Source organism: Carlito syrichta, unplaced genomic scaffold, assembly GCF_000164805.1.
Source record: "Carlito syrichta isolate Samal-C Ts95f unplaced genomic scaffold, Tarsius_syrichta-2.0.1 Scaffold308854, whole genome shotgun sequence".
In the NCBI taxonomy this organism is placed as follows: Eukaryota; Metazoa; Chordata; class Mammalia; order Primates; family Tarsiidae; genus Carlito; species Carlito syrichta.
This window is the reverse complement of record NW_007252950.1, coordinates 686350-704194: the sequence shown is the minus strand read 5'-3', so window position 1 is coordinate 704194 and position 17845 is coordinate 686350. Positions and strand designations below refer to the sequence as shown.

The 17845-nt window shown below is 39.1% G+C and overlaps 1 protein-coding gene across 2 annotated transcripts in view; it reads right to left on the bottom strand.

Annotated features, from left to right (window-relative positions):
* FAM126A (family with sequence similarity 126 member A) overlaps positions 1-17845 on the bottom strand; it is a 72541-nt gene that overhangs the window by 54049 nt on the left and 647 nt on the right. The gene's annotated exons all lie outside the window — the stretch shown is intronic.

The window sequence follows — 17845 nt, the reverse complement described above, 5'->3', positions numbered from 1 at the left end:
AGCATAAATATCTAATAAATATTTATTGAATAGAGGAATAAATTTCATCCTTCATAATGCCTGTCAAATTTACCATCTGCTCTCCATCTCCACAGCAACACCCTGAGTCTGGGCCTTTATTGCCTCTGCGTGTGCTGTTCACACAGGCTCCCTGTTCCTGGTTTCTTCTCTCCTCCAATGCATTATGCACATTACTGCCACATTAATCTTTCTGAAATGCCACTTTTCTCCTGAAAATGACATCAGATCTACCAGATCTTCCACATCAAACTCTCTATAGAGTATGGCCATAATTTACCTACCTAGATTTTATCACTGTTCTCCAAAATACACCATGTCACTCGAACCTCCATGTCTTTGCCTATGTCTCTTCTCTCTACTATATCTTCCTTTTACTCCTCAGCTTTTTACAACTTATCAAGGAAAACTCAGGACTCATGTTGATGATGTGTAGGGTTGGCAAGGTGAGCTGCCAGGAGACAACTATGGCACTGCATCTGTGAGCCACAACAGCATCATCTGATTATTTAAAAGACAGACTGACTGATGCTGATAACCTTGGTTTAGAAAATCTCCTACTACAATTGTATGAGAACTCTGAAGAGTCCATCAATATAAGTTATGTATCTCCTTAAATATAAAAATACCACACATAATTTATTTTAAATTTCATATTAGGAAAAATCTACAAGAGCAGTTATTGGCTGAAATAAAGTTTTCCAAAATGTATATATCATTTTTTTTTTACAAAATATGATCATAGGGTATGCTAGATGATTCAAGTATTACCTCAGTAAATCAAAGTCCAGTAAGCCCTGATAACTAAGTCACAAACAATAAAGTTTATGTTGCCAGATTTTAAAAGATCAGTGTAAAAATTGTGAACTGCAAAAATTAACTCAGTGACATGATTATTGCATAATTGCATGGTAAGTAAGTAGTACAGAGATCAGGAATGCTCTTTACATATTCACTAGAACAGGATGTCAAGCTGACAAATGTGTTAATTCCTCTCCATACAGTTCATATAATTCATCCAGACTGCAGGTTGGGCAAGGTCAGAGTTAGAACAAAGGGAAAGGACTAGGCAAAAACAGACATCGAACGGGAGATCATATTAATCATTCAATATTTTTATATATGCAAAAAGTCAATATTACTATAAGCTCAAATTGCAACATTAATAATTCAACAAGCCCCTGAGTGCCTTCTGAGAATAATGCAAAGTATGTCTATTACTTTGCACTATTAGCAAAAGAAGAGTAAAATATGTTCTGTGTCCCCAAGGAGACTGTAATCCAGATGGCAAAGGGAGGAAAGGGAATAGAGGAGAGGAAAAAGGAATCAAGGTAGCACTGCACATTTTCTAGGGAAATAATTACAAGTGCAATTGTGATAAACTTATCAAAAATACACAAAACCAGAAATGGGAAGTTTAAGACAAGCATTCTGCTTACTATGCAACTACGTAGTTACAAAATGTCCATCAAGAAAGAAAATAAATTTAAAAACTATGAACACTTGGGTAGAACATTACTCTCCCATCTCTGCTAATATTTTTCTTTACTGGAAATTCTTTTAAATTGCTACATCTAAATCTTCCATTACTAAATGTTCATCCTTCTCAGTGCTGCTACCCCACTCATCAAAACAAAACGTTGTTAATTGTTCAATTTTTATATTTTATATGTATATATATTTTATATATTTTATATATATAAATCAGTAGCTTTGAAAACTCTTTGCTCTTAAGAATTATTAAGAACTCCAAGGTTGGGCGTGGTAGCTCACACCTACAATCCCAGCACTTTGGGAGGCTGAGGTGAGAGGACTGCCTGAGACCACAGGTTCAAGACCAACCTGGGCAACTTGGCAAGACCGCATCTCTACAATAAATCAAAACATTAGCCAGGCATGGTGGTGCGTGCCTGTAGTTCCAGCTACTTGGAAGGTTGAGGTAAAAGGATCACCTTAGCCCAGCAGGTTAAGGCTGCAGTGGCCATGAGTGTGCCACTGCACTCCAGCCTGGGTGACAGAGTGAGTCTCTGATGCAAAAAAAGAAAACCCAAAAAAACCTTTTGTTTATGGTGGCTATATTTATTAATATTTTTTCATATTTGAAATATTTAATGACAAAATTTAAATATTTATTAAAGATAAATTCATTTCATGTCAACATAGATCATGTATTTTTATTAAAGATAACAAGTTCTTAAACAAAAAAATTAGTGAGAAGAGTGGCACTGTTTCATATTTTTGGAAATTTATTTAATGTCTTGACCTAATAAAACACAGAAGGATCCTTATAATTGCTTATGTATTCAAACTCATATTATTATTTTGCTCTGGTTGAGCAGATAATATCAAAACAGAATATATCTGTTTAGCCAGATAAAATATATCAACAAAAAAAAATATATATGCATATACAGATATCTGCTCAACTAAAACAGATACGAATACATACATACATAATCTATGTTTTGATTTTCTTTTTACAATAAAAAAGAAATGGAATCACACTCCACCAAAACTTGATTTTTCTTTTATTTTTTATTTTAGAATCGTGGGCTACATGTGAAGTTTTGTTACATAATACGTATATTGCATAAAGACAAGGCTTGGGCTCCTGATGAGCCCTGTCTGCCTCCAACAGTGGGCATGGTACCCAATGGGTGGTCTTGTATCCCTTATCCCTTCTCCCTCCCTTCTTTAGCAGTGTCCAGTGTCTCTTGTTCCCATCCTTGTACCCATGTGCCTAATATTTAGTGCCCACTTATGAGTGAGAACATGTGGTATTGAGTTTTTTGTGATTAGTTTTCATCCCTAATATGTCATGGATCTTGTTTTATGTGTGACAGACCATTACTATTATATTTATGGCCTTTGACAAATGACCTCTCCTGTTACTTATGCCTTTGTGTAGTCCCCTTCCACATCGATGTTGGGCTTGGCAAAGTGGTATGTTTTGGTCAATGGACTTTAGCAAGCATGCTACAAGGAGAGGCATAATAAGACCTTTGTCCTCCTGAAATACTCCCTCTTAGAAAGTAACCACCATACTATTAGAGCTGAGGGATAGACATCTGGATGAGAAGCCACATGGAGAAAGACCTTGGAGGATGACAGGAAGAAAAGGCTTTCTCTGTAAAAATTTAACTATTTGACAAAGTTAAAAACTTTGTTTGGCTGGGCATAGTAGCTCCTACCTATAATCCTAGTGCTTTGGGAGGCTGAGGCAGTAGGACTGCTCCAAGGCCACCCTGGGCAACATAATAAGACTCTATCTCTACAAAAAAAAAAGTGTTTTTTAATTAGCCAGGAGTGGTGGTACACATCCATAGTCTTAGCTACTTGGGAGGTTGAGGTAGGAGGATCACTGGAAGCCAGGAGTTTGAGGCTTCAGTGAGTCATGATCACACCACTGCACTCCAGCCTGGGTAACAGAGTGAGGGAGACCCTGTCTTAGTTAATTAAAAAAGAAAAAAAGAAAAAAAAATGTTTTAAGTGGGTTTTTAAAATTTTTTTCATCAAAGGACTTCTCAGAGCCTTTAATATGCTAAATCTGTATTATGAACCTCCAAGAAAGGTGTTTAGAATAAAATATTTTTCCAAGAGTGTTTCACTATGGGATTCTTTGCTGTCCAAACACAGCTGGCATCATTGGCATACAGTCTGGAAAACACTTGGTGTGACCAAACGTGTCATACATAGCAATGATAGATGTCCACGGATAACGTTGTGATAATGACTAACAGTCCTCAGCATTTATGTTTCTGGCACTGTGCTAAGCTCTGCCATTTATTAGCATGTGGTCTTGAGGAAATTCTTGGTTCCAGTATTTTTCTCAATTGGAACAAAGAAAAAGAAAAGGGACAAGAAAGTATATCACTGGTATTTACTACAGTGCACATACACACTGGTAACAAGGGTGCTCCAAAAATGAACAGGTATGAATAAAGTATAATAGCCAAAGGTAGACCAAAATTCTTACTTGTTTGAGATTTTTGTGTTTGTTTGTTTGTTTTGCTTTGCTTTGCTTTATGGTAAAAAAAAAAATTTTTTTTCTAACCTCTGGGGCTGAGTCCTTTATTCAGTTCTCCAGGTAATGTGGTTTACTCTCCTTTCAGAACACTAGTAAACAGCCTCCAAATGATGAAAGAGCCAGTGTTTTACTTTGTGTATGCTCAAAATTTTCTCTTCAACAAAGTTTCTCAAAATACTATAAAGGAACTGACTAAACACAGCACTATTTGGTATATAACTCAACTTTAAAATGACGAGGAAATACATGGTAAAAATTGCAATATATTTAGTTTATGGCTTAAGCATGCCATGAAAAAATGCTGAAAACAGCTGTGGCAACTCAATATGACAGGATGATGATCAGAGGGTATAGTAACTCTCAAAGCAATGGACATGTAAAAGACACAGTTTTGCCCCTGCTGACTATAACACAAGTAAAATAATGTGACTAAGAGTATGCAAAAGCAATTTGCTCAAATTAACACATTAAAAAGTACTTTACTCTTCCTCTTCCATCTTCTGCTTTGAAAAAACAACCAGCTCTATTGGCAGAGGCTCCTAAACATCCAAGAACACAAATACCCCATAAACACTTTCTCCTTACCAAACCAAACATATTCAATTAAACTAAGGAATTAGCCAGCTGCTTGCCACTGGTTGTACTGGGAAAGGTGAAGGAGAAGGCATAGTTATTACTTTCTCCATTAAGCTATCCAAATGCTTCTCTCTCATGTCTTGCCTAGGGGAAGTATATAAATTTTTAAGGTTTGACATTGGGCTTGGCAAACTGTTCCTTCGGAATAGACAAATTAGAAGTTTTTAAGATTTTGCTAGATCCAACCATAAAAGCCATCTATAATAGTTTGTTAGCACTGCCGTAACAAAATACCACGCACTTGGTGGCTTAAACAACAGAAATTTATTTTCTCACGGTTCTCTAGGCTAGAAGTCTGAGCTCAAGATGTCAGAAGCATTGGTACCATCCGAGAGCCATGAGAAAATGATATGCTTCAGGCCTTCCTCCTTATTTTGTAGATGGCTCTTTTCTTCATGTCCTTACCCTCTCTTCCCTCTGCATGTTTTGTCTAAATATCCTGTTAATACTAGAACATCAGTCTTACTGAATTAGGGCCCACCCTAGTGACCTCATTTTAACTTAATTACCTCTCTAAAGACCCTATATCCAAATGAGGTTACATTCTGAAGTGCTAGGGATTAGGACCTCAGTATACGAATTGTGGAGGAAACAGTTCAGCCCATAACACCACCAAAGCTGCAACAAGCTAGGATCCAGCAATTAATATGGTTCTTCTTCTTCTTTTTTTTTTTTTTTAAATGGTTGGAACCTCACTCTTTCACCCAGGCTGGAGTGCAGTGGCATGCTCATGGCCACCACAGCCTCAATCTGTGGAGCTCAGGTGATCCTTCCACCTCAGCCTTCCAAGTAGCTAGAAGCAGACGTGTACCACCACACTCGGGAACTTTTTATAAAAAAAATTATTGTAGAGACAAGGTCTTGCCAAGTTGCCCAGGCTGGTCTTGAACCCCTAGACTCAGGCAATCAACTCGTCTCTGCCTCCCATAGTGCTGGGATTACAGGCGTGAACCACCACGCCCAACGGCTCTTCTCTTCTTGTGTTACAGGTGTTTAAATATCATCCATTTATTCATAAACTATTAAATGTCTACTGTGTTCTAGATACTAGATTTACAAAAATAAACATGACATGCTACTTTTTTTTTGAGTTAGAGTCTCACTCTGTCGCCCAGACTGGAACGCAGTGGCATGCTCACAGACACCACATCCTCAACCTGCTGGGCTCAGGTGATCCTTCTGCCTCAGTCTTCCAAGTAGCTGGAACTACAGGCATGTGCCACCATGTCCAGCTAATTTTTAAATTTTTTTATTGCAGAGATGAGGTCTTGCCAAGTCCCCTGGGTTGGTCTCAAACCCATGGGCTCAGGCAATCCTCCCACCTCAGCCTCCCAAAGTGCTGAGATTACAGGCATGAGACACGACACCCGGGCTATGACATAGTATTAATAGCTGACTTAAGGAATTCACAGTCTATTAGAAAAGACAAGTAAACCTAAAACTCAGCAGAAGTGAGTGTCCCTTAATCCCTTTTGAAACAAATCAAGGTAAATCAGAATATGAGCAATAAAACAGTAAAAATAAATGCTATGAGGAAAATGAAGAGAAAGTAAAAGAAAGTCCAATGCAAACCTCATCATTCAATCATTTGCTGTTGGTCACCCCTCTTTCCTCTCTCCCTCCCAAACATAATAACATGCAGAAACACACTTTCCAGAGCACAGCTCTACATGAATTCCTTAGTTTTTTGCATTCTAAGTGCTTTCCCTGCTGCAATGTGGGGGACAAGGGAAGAGAGAAATGTTGAGAAAACTAACTTTCAATTAACTTGTGGGTTGATGTCTTAGAGCAAGTCACGACCCTTTAATAAGTTGGAGTGAGGCTCTCAACCATTAATAATGTCTGCCAAGAGTGGCCCAGATGTTCAATAGAAAATGGCAGGGTCAAAGATGGAGGCAAGTGAGCAAATGCAAGAGAACACAGTAAATGGTGGCGATAAGTGCGAACAGGGCCATAACAATAAAAGCAACATATAGTGACTGTATAAAACTCTACATGATTCTTCCCAATCAGAAATTCAGATTTTATTAATATAGCTGTTTGTCTTGGTTTAAAAAAATTAATAGTAACCGAAACAGAAAATAGTCCAGTATGATCATATCAATTCATATTAACTGGGCTAACAGCATATTTGTTTTAGCAGGGGCTGAATTATAAAATTATTCTTAAAACAATTTTCAATAATATTGTCTTACAGTAGTATAACAAAATGTAACCTAGATGCTGCTTTGTAGCTGAATACGAGACTAAAATTAGCATAGCAAAAAATTTCTATCTTGGTTTCTCCCAAGGTACTTGAAAATCCTATAAGAATGTTTAATCCCTAAACTATTTTAAGCATTTCTTTTTCAATTATGCATTGTTCCTGAAGAAAGAGTGTATTACAAAAAAACAAAAAATCTGCTGGGATCCTTTTGCCAATAACTAGTTCCTGATTGATGGAGTCCAAATTCAATAAATCACATTGTATTATAAAAAGCTCTTTAGAGCTTTAAAATCTGGTGACATGAAGAGAATCTACACCATCTTGAGACCAGCTCAATATGACTTCCATGAAGAGGTTGGCCTTTCTGAGAAGCTACCTAAGTCTCATTTACCTTGATATGCTTTCTTGGCCTGTCCTTCCTTCCCCCACAACCTATTAGTACCATGGGTAAAAAAAAAACAAAAACAACTCATCACCAAATAATGGCAATTGTTAAAAATTAGCTATAAGTATGGTAGGGAAGCTTATTAAAAGGATTCCATTTACAAAAATATCTTATGGCTGGGAACTATGGTTCACACCTGTTAATTTGAAAGACCAAGGCAGGAGGATTGCTTGAACCCAGGAGTCCGAGACCAGGCTAGGCAACATAGTGAGACCTCATCTCTACAAAAAATTTAAAATTAGCTAGGCATGGTGGTACACGCCTGTAGTCCCAGCTACTCAGAAGGATGGCTTGAGCCCTGAAGTTTGTGACTGCCGTGATCGTGCCACTGCACTCCAGCCTGAGTGATAGCGAGACCCCAACTCAAAAAAAAAAGTTTAAAAAAAAAAATATTGTTAACATAAACTACAGCAAGCATAATTACAATTTAAGGTGTAAGGAATCACACCTTACGTTACTCTTACAACCCTCTACAGTGTTTTAATACAGTTCAATAAATAGAGGAAGCAATAGAGCATAACAAAAAGAATGCAGACTTTTAAGTTCAAAAAAAACTCATGCCACTTTCTAGCAAGTTGCTTAAACTTTCTAAGTCTGTTTCCTTACTATGAAAGACAACATCTTTTTTTTTGGGGGGGGGGGCGGGGTTGGAGTCTCACTCCCTCGCCCAGGCTGCAGTGCAGTGGCACACGCATGAACACCCCAACGTCGATCTGATGGGCTCTGGTAATCTTTCCACCTCAGCCTTCCAAGTAGCCGGATCTACAGGCGCGCACTACCATGCTTAGCTAATTTTTTTATTTATTGTAGAGACAAGGTCTCACCATGTTGCCCAGATTGGACTCGAGGCTGCAGACTAAGGCAATCCAATTGCTCATTATCACCATATTCCTTAACTCCCTTTACAGTAGAAATTTGGTTCTCATCATCTACTCTCCATGAACTTAAGTAACAAATCTATCAGCTTTCTCAACACTTCTTTTTCTTTAACCTGCAGCAAGCATCTTACTTTCTGAAACTCTACTTCTTGACCTTACTGACTTGAATATTCTGGTTCTACCATCCAGATGATTATTCTTTCCGTTCTCTACACCTATCCAAACAACGTATTCGATTTGCACGTTTTTACCTTCTTTTCTTCCCCCACCCATTTCTAAAATAGTCCACCTTCCTCTCTGTTTCCATCATCAGGACCAACTTGAAGTTACATAATTTTTCAAAATAATGTCTCTCTCTCTTCTTAAGTACTAAAGTGTGCACTGCTCTGGGGGCTGCCTTGTTACCCAGAACACCACCACTATAACAAATCAGCAAGAATCTCAAAAGATCAAAATCGAGTATAGTGTCTGGCAAGTTTCAAGAGGTTAGATTGGCAACTTTTTGTGTCCCTAAAGGAAGAAGGGAGGGGGTGGTGTCTTCATGTGTTGATGAAAACCAAAGGCTTAACTGAATTAATTAAATGTTAATTTACATTTAAAGGGGGAAAAAAGAAGAGTTCAAAAAGATATGTACAGAGTTCATAATTGCTTGCCCAATTTAAGCATTTTCAAGGTTTATATTATTTTCTTAAATTTCCAAGCCTATACATACTCTATATGATAGTAAACGTAGGCTGGGCAGAGTGGCTCACACCTATAATCCCAGCACTTTGGGAGGCTGAGGCGACAGGTCTGCTTGAGTCAAGGAGTTTAAGACCAAACTGGGAAACACAGTGAGACCTCATCTCTACAAAAGAAATTAAAAAAAGTAGACGGGCGTGGTGAGGAGCACCTGTGGTCCCCAGTTACTTGGGGGCGGGGGTTATTGAGGAGGAAGGACCTCCTGAACCCAGAAGGCTGAGGGGCTGAGGCTACATTGAGCTACGATTGTGTCACTGCACTTCATCATGGGCAACAGAAGGAGACCTGGACTTGGTGGGGGGGAAGGGACAGAAAATTCATACACAATGTTTCATTAAGTCAAGTGCAAATAACTGGATGAATTCTATGCATTTACATGAGAAAGCAACTAATGTTCATCAACGAATCAAAAGACTCTTTGTTCAAGAAAACACACACCAGACAAATATCACATAACATTACTACTGAAAGGCTACCCTGATACAAAGCTCAACAACAACAAATTTTAAACTAAAATGGAAAAGTACTGTTCCTAAAATTCACTAATCTTGCATATGTGGTGCATTTAACATTCTTTACAAGGTTCAAACAGGATTCAGGAATGCAAACTGATCTTAAACACCCAACAAATTAAAATGTGAATTATATTAAGTACATTATGCAAATATCAATTTTAAGTTCCCCTATCCTATCCTACCTTGCACCGGATCACAGTATTTATTAAAATAGGAAAAGATGACACATCACCATAGAACAGATCAGTAGTAACTATGATAGGGTTAAGAAAACTTGAAACTAATTGTGCAAAAAGGAAAAATACTTAATAAGATGCTCAAATAAATTGATTACATTTCCTTTTCAGTAATAGGGGGATGAAGAGTCCTAACAGGAAAAACTTAGGATATCAATTGGAAAACACAGGTTATCACACCAGCTAGTAATTGAGCTTAAACTCTATGTACTCTACCACCAATTAGGTTTTGACTTTGAACAAGTATCTTAACCTCTGATTCTCAGTTTCTTTATCTGTAGAATAGAAATAATAATCCTTACCTCATAAAGTTGTATAGGGATTAAATAAAATTAATTATGCAAAATACTTAGAAAGCACTTAAGCATATACTAAGATCTTTATAAATCGTATTCTATCCAAAAAGGCTTAGACGTTTTTACAGCTAAACTATTTTTTAAATTTTCTTTTCTTTTTTTTTTTATTTTAAAGATGTGGGGTACAATTCAGGGTTAGATATACAACTGTTCATTTTGCAGGTACCCCTGTTGATGAGGTGTCAGCTAAACTATTTTAAACCTTCCAAGGAAAAGTTTAATTGCCAGAGCATAAAAAGAGATGAAAATCTCTCTCTCTTTCTCTCTCTCTCTGATAGAATTCTAAGGAAATAAAAGACTATTTCCCTAACATGACATAAATATTTTGAATACACAACTGTGAAATACTAAAGGCATTTTCATTTATTTATTTATTTATTTATTTTGAGTCAGAGTCTCACTCTGTGGCCCAAGCTAGAGTGCAGTGGCACGCTGCCCACAGTTACCACAGCCTCAATTTCCTGGACTCGGGCAATTCTTCTGCCTCAGCCTTCCAAGAAGTTGGAACTACAGGCAAGCGCCACCACACCCGGCTAATTTTTTGATTTATTGTAGAGACGAAATCTCACCAAGTTGTCCAGGGGTTTGAAACCATCCTGGACAACTTGGCAAAACCTCGTCTCTACAATAAAATAAAGAAATTAGCCGGAAGTGGTGGCGCCAGCCTGTGGTTCCAGCTACTTGGAGGGCTGAGGTAGAAGGATTGCCTGAGTCCAGGAAGTTGAGGCCATGAGCATGCTACCACACTCCAGCCTGGGCAACAGAGTGAGACTCTGATTCAAAAATCAAACAAAAAAATAAATAAAAAGAAAATCACCAACCTTTCTATGTTTCATCAGGTAGATACAATCCTCTTCGTTTTTTTGTATTTGTTTTTTTCTTTTTTTTTGAGTCGGAGCCTCACTCTGTCGCCCAGACTGGAGTGCAGTGGCCGCTCCTGGCCACCACAGCCTCGACGTGCTGGGCTCCGGCGAACCTTCCGCCTCAGCCTTCCAAGTAGCTGGAACTACAGGCATGCACTACCACGCCCGGCTAGTTTTTGATTTATTGTAGAGATGAGGTCTCGCCAAGTTGCCCAGGCGGGTCTCAAACCCTCAGGCTCAGGCAATCCGCTCACCTCAGCCTCCCAAAGGCGCGGGATTACAGGCTGAGTCACCAAGCCAGCACAATCCTCTTTGTAATATGAGAAAAGATCCATTCTCAATAAGATCAACAAGTTAAAATATCAAAAATACCACTTTAAAAATGGGTAGAACCCACATGAAGAAAACTACAAACTATAAACTACACAAAGAAAACTCAAAACTTACTTAAGTCGTAAAAAATGACTTGAATACACGATGATAATATTGTAGAGCTATCACAGCTATCTCTAGAAAATTAATTTAGATGTTGCCATGGAGTTCTTTTAGGATCTTAATAAACTGAATTTAGGATAATCAGAAACAAAAAATATATGAGAAATGGTGAAAATGTTTTGAAAAAAATAATGATAGGGATTCACACAACCACAAAGATGCATTAAAAAGCTACAACAATTAAGGTAGTTTGTAATTACTGAAGAGCAATCAAACAGCCTAGTGAAACAGAAGAGAAACCCTAGAAAAAGTCATATATAGCTATAGATAGATAGATGGACAGAGAGAAAGAGAGAGTATATACACATGATTTGGCATTTAAAACCTCTGAAAAAAGATAATTGTTTAATAAATAGCATTAAAATAATTAACTCACCACTCTATATTTAAAATGTATGCAAATAAATTAAGGACTTACATTTTTAAACTGTTAAATTAATAAGAAAATAGAAGTGAAGACCAGGTGCGATGGCTCACACCTGTAACCCAGCACTTTTGGGAGGCAGAGGCAAGAGGACTGCCTGAGCCCAGGAGTTCAAGACCAGCTTGGGCAACTTGGCAAGACCTCATCTCAATAATAAATCAAAAAATTATCTGGGTGTGGTGGCATGTGCCTGTAGTTCCAGTTACTTGAAAGGCTGAGGCAGAAGGACTGCTTGAGCCCAGCAGGTTGAGGCTGCAGTGGCCGTTGAGTGTGACACTGCACTCCAGCCTGGGCAACAGAGTAAGACTCCAATTCAAAAAATTAAATTAAAATTAAAAAATAAAGAAGAAGAAGCTAACTGCTACCTATTCATTCAAAATTTTTGGAATAAGCTTAAACTTTCAAAAGCAGAAATGGTGGTTAAATAACTGATGGAACTGTATGCCAGCATATTAGACACACGTTCAAAATGACATGTTGTAAAGAACAATATTTTATTGAATTGTATAAGCATTAATAATCTATTGCCGGGCTCAGTGGCTCATCTGTAATCCCACGCTTTGGGAGGCTGAGGTAAGTGGATTGCCTGAGCCCGTGGGTTCAAGACCCGCCTGGGCAACTTGGTGAGACCTCATCTCTACAATAAATCAAAAAATTAGCCGGGCGTGGTAGCGCATGCCTGTAGTTCCAGCTACTTGGAAGGCTGAGGCGGAAGGATAGCCAGAGCCCAGCAGGTAGAGCCTGCAGTGGCCAGGAGAGGCCACTGCACTCCAGTCTGGGTGACAGAGTGAGACTCCAATTCAAAAAAGAATAATAATAATCTATTAAGTGAAAATAATCTAGTGACAAAACAGCATGTACCAAAATAAAAAATTTTTTTAAAGTACAGTTTCTTTGTGTTAAAACAACAAAAAAAGCAAATATCTATTTAAAAGGACCTATAAGAATATTCACCAAACTGTTACCAATAAACATCTCTGGGTAGGGCATTAAAATGTCATTTACCACTAATGCTTTCCTGAATTTCTCAAATTTCATAAAATGACTGTGTATCACATTAGTAAGTAAGAAAATAAATAATGGTCACAAAATTGCTGTGACTATAATAACAATATACAGAAACATGCTAATGCTGATATTTCCACTCTTTTAGGCTGCATCAAAATTAATGATGCCAAAGTATTATCCAGGTTAAACCATACTTTGATTCTTTAATCACAATGAAAGAAATTTTCAGAACTCCAAAGACAATCTGACAAACTCTTCACTCCACCTCTGTGATCAAGTACAATGCCAGTAATATTCAGATATTAGCCATTCTGTTTTCAATTCTTGCTAAAGGTAAGCGTCATGGTGAGGACTCAAACTTCAGAACCAGCAGGATTCAGAATTTATCTACATGCAAATCCTGAGGCAGAAACTCAAAAAAGGGGGGGAAAAAGCGGTGAGAAGAACATAGTTATTACCTTTGTATAGGATAGAAAACAGGCCTTTGAAAATTTCTAATCACAGCTTTTCTCCATCTTATTTGGGAGACAGAGAAATGATTTCCTCCTCCAGTGTATTATAGGCATACATTCAAAGGGCAAGCAAGCAGGATTTCTTCTAAGCAAAGAAACATTAAATATCAGATTTTCAAGTGTTAAATGTTCTTTATCCTCAGTGCAGACATGCAGCCTAACTCAGAGAGCCAAAAAGACTCTGGCAGGACTTGGCTGTCAGCAATAAGAAATAGTCAAACTGTTAATCCCATCTGTTCCCTCCCAAAAAAATGACAAGTGTTACATGATAGTGCCAGGGGTCTCAGGCTCCATTTAAGAATTTTGTTCTGAGGGGTATCCATTTTTACAATATTAAGATGCTCTCTAATTTTTTTTTTTTTTTTTTTTGAGTACTTCAGAAGTACTTTAAACAACCAGTCCTGACCCTGCATGACAACTTCAGTGATAATAACAAAGAAACAGGCTATCTTTAACATCGTATTCTTTGTCAAAGATGTTGCTTCCAGAATTGTCTTCCTTTCTTACTGGTCAAAGCTCTGAGTTCCATTCACTTCTATTTCCTCAGGGACTTAGTTTAATAATTATCTCATCTTTCCTGAATCTCCTAGAAATATCTTCCTAACTTGCCTCTACTCTCACTTTCCTCATACATGTAAATAAGCAACCATGGGCAATCCTTTCAAGTCCCCTTCCACTGTGGGAGTTTTTCTGTCCTCTTAATAAATCCTGCTTTCAAAAAAATTAAATATATAAACAAGCAACCATAACATTCCTTCAAATTATATCCTTCTGCAGTGGTTTTCAACTGTGCCTGCACACTGTTGCTTACAGAACTATTACAAAATACCAACTCAAGTGATCTATAGTGACAGAAAGTAGATCAGTGGTTTCCTGGGGGGATGAGAGGAAAAATTACAAAGAGGCACAAAGAAAGTTGGAGAAGATGGTTATGCTCATTATTTTGATCGTGGTGATAGTTTTACAGATCTAAACATATGTGAAACATTATATTGTAAACTTTAAATATGTGTAGTATATTATATGCCAATGAAACAAAGCTGTTGAAATAAATACTGATATCTGGGTTCTATCACCAACCCAATTGATATAGAAGTTCCCCCTGGAAAACAGCTCTGTCACCCAGGCTGCAGTACAGTAGCATGATCATAGCTCACTGCAGCATTGAACTCCTGGGGTCAAGTGATCCTCCCACCTTGGCCTCCCAAAGTTCTGGAATTATAGACATGAGACACCGCGTGCACCCACCCAGGCTGGAATGCAGTGGCATAATCACAAGTGATCCCCCCACCACAACCTCCCAAGTAGCTGGGACTACAGACGTGCACCACTGCGACTGGCAAATTTTTTAATTTTTATTTTTGTAGAGATGGGAGTCTCACCATGTTGCCCAGGTTGGTCTCAAACTCCTGGGCACAAGCAGTCCTCTTGCCTAAGCCTCACAAAGTGCTGGGATACCACTATACCTAGCATAAAATTCTTAAAAGCTCCCCAGATGGTTGCAAGTATATAGCCAAGATTGACAAGCACTGCTCAGTGATAGCTCTAGTCCTTCTTTACCTCGTTTTTCTTGAGAAGTCTCACTCAAGCATGTCTACTTTATCATCACCCATTCTTTCTCAATCTTCTGAAGACTGATTTCTGAACCACCAATTAAAACTGTTCTTGTTAAAGTCCCCTAGGAGACCCAGGCACGGTGACTCGTGTCTGTAATCCCAGCACTTTGGGAGACTGAGTTGAAAAGAGTGCTTGAGGCCAGTTCAAGAACAGCAAGAGCAACATAGCAAGACCCCATCTCTACCAAAAAAAAAGAAAAGAAAAGAAAATCAGCTGAGCGTGGTGGTGAGAACCTGTAGTGCCAGCTACTCAAGAGGCTGAGGTGGGAGGATCACTTGAGTTCGGGAGGTCAAGGTTGCAGTAAGCCATGGTGGCACTCCACTCCAGCCTGGGCAACAGAGACACCGTCTCAAAAAAAAGTCACCTATGGATAGATAGTGGTCACTGGAGTCCTCTCCCTACTTGATACCTCTTTACAGCAATCAAAATTGTTCCTCTTCTATTTGAGAATCTCTCTACCCTTAGCATCTCTCTTGATGTTTTTCTAACCCTACTCCTCTATCTCTTTCAGGCTATTCGTCTACCTATTTCTGTTACTTATCAGAGTCTATTATCTGGCTGCCACTCTTATCATGCTGAGGCTTTGCCTGAGTCATTTCACCATAACCAAATCAATAGAACTTCAACCATTAATCTCCTCTCTAGTACTGATTTCCTTTATAAACTCCACATCTCTAGGTCCAAACATCTATCTTCATCTTCACCTGATGTTCCATTGCTTTCTCAAATTCAAAATATCCAAAATAGAATTTATCATTTTTTCCATTTATGTGTTCCTTGTTTCCAATCAATGGAACCAAGTCAAATCCTCAGAGTCCTGACTCCTCCTCCTTTCTTCCCATAGGTGACCAGGACCTATCAGTTTGTTTCTCACTCTGCCAGAGTGAGGGTGTAACACACAAATCCAATTCATGGCTTCTCATCCATCACCTGCAATCCACCTTCAGCTAAGGATGTCTACTTACAATGCCCTCATCTGGCCTCTACCACCCTCTATCCTCATCTCCCACCATTTCCCTACTAACCCCTGCATTCAAGCCATATCAATGTCAATGCTATGGACTTTGTCAACTGCCAATGTTGACTGACACTGCCTTGTCATTGTCAATGACTTCTCTAAACTGTCATGGTTTCTCTCATGCCTCCTTGCCTCCTCCTTTTGGAAAGTTACTCACCTCCTATACTTGGCAAAATTGTATTTTCCTTTACAACTCTACTGTGTGCTCCCAACTCCACCTACCTCCAAGATGACTTAACCATCTCCTACTCTAAACTCCTTTACTACACTAGGCATGTCTCTATTCACAATTATTACAAGGTATTATAATTGTTACTTTATAGTAATGTTGCTGACATCTTGTACATTATACAGTATATTTCTTGAGGACAACAGCTGTGATATTCTTTTCTGCACCTAGTACCCACAGCCTGGAGCAATACAAAATATATTTAACATAATTTTAATTACTTACAAAATGTAAACTTGATACCCCCAAAAAGATCTTGAATACTAAGAATTTTTTTAATTTCTTAAGATTAATTATGAAATAAATGTGAGGCAGCATGATACTGAATAAGACAGTAGACTATAAAATATATTTAAACTCGTTGTCAAAACTACATCAGTCTAAAAACTACAACCAAGAGCAGATTTCATAAAATAGAAACACAACCAAGTTATTCACCATAGGATAACACACAGACCTAGCCAATGTCCCATCGGGTGTCCCTATCTGATACTGTTAATGCTGATAACATTAAGAGGGTTTCTAATCCCTCTGTGATCATTTCAATAAATCCAATAAGAATAAAATGACTCAAATCCATATTTGTTTTATAAATATGTGATTCCCCTCCCCCCTTGCCACTTTGTTTGAATGAATTGATTATTCGAATAGCTGACTTTGAAGCTACTATTGGCCAAGCAGATCTTAAGATGTTTTTCCTTCCTTGCCTTTATCTGCCCCTTAAAAATACAGTGTTCTAGACTGATACTCATCTTGCAAACCTTAAAATGTACTGACCGAAAGAAACAAAATACTTACAAATGGGGGAAGGGGGTTTCCTGTGGATGTTAGCAGTAGAATGTTCTCATGGAAAACAAGCCTCCCAGGACTATCATGTCGACTCAAGGTTACGCCAGTCTTGATGACTTTATGCCCATACGATTTACAGGCTGAAAACCTCATACTGCAAAGTGTTTACAAGAACCAAAGAGGTGGCCTATCAGCTCGAAAAACCACTGTGTGACCCGCGGATAAACAATTCGCAAAAGGTCAGCTTGGCCCTGCCGCCTGTAGGACGGTCTCTGAGATAAGCAGTGGCTGCGGGTGGAACAAACTCCCCCCTACCTGAAGAGCGGCGCAGCTGCCAGGTTTGCGGTCGTGCATTTATCAGAGAGCCGATGCTGTGCGGCACGAAACCACTTGGACAGAACTGAAACGTTTCAGGAATGTCTCAACTCCGAGGGCACAAAGCACACATGTGCAAGCGGACGGGCGGACACCCAGCTGCGCGGCAGCCTACCAACGTGGAGGCTACAGCCCCGACGACTCTCAAGTATCTCTCGGGAGAGGGGCAACTCACAGAAAGAAAGGGACGGGGGCTGAAGAGATCTTCAGCGTGACAGCCAAGGGAGGAAGCGTGGCTGCTGTGGGGACCTCTCCGCCCTGCGGAGGACCAGAGACCCAGGCCAATCCCGCTTTCAAGCGGGGAGGGGGTCGGCAGGGACCATTTTGGCCACCAGACTGGAGGGATAGCGGTGGCCTTGCTGGAGCAAAGAGAGAGGATGGGAGGGGTGGGAGAGGTCGGGGCATCCGCCGCAGTTGAGGGGCGGGGGGAAGAGGTAAGGGAGAGGGGGTAGGGGGG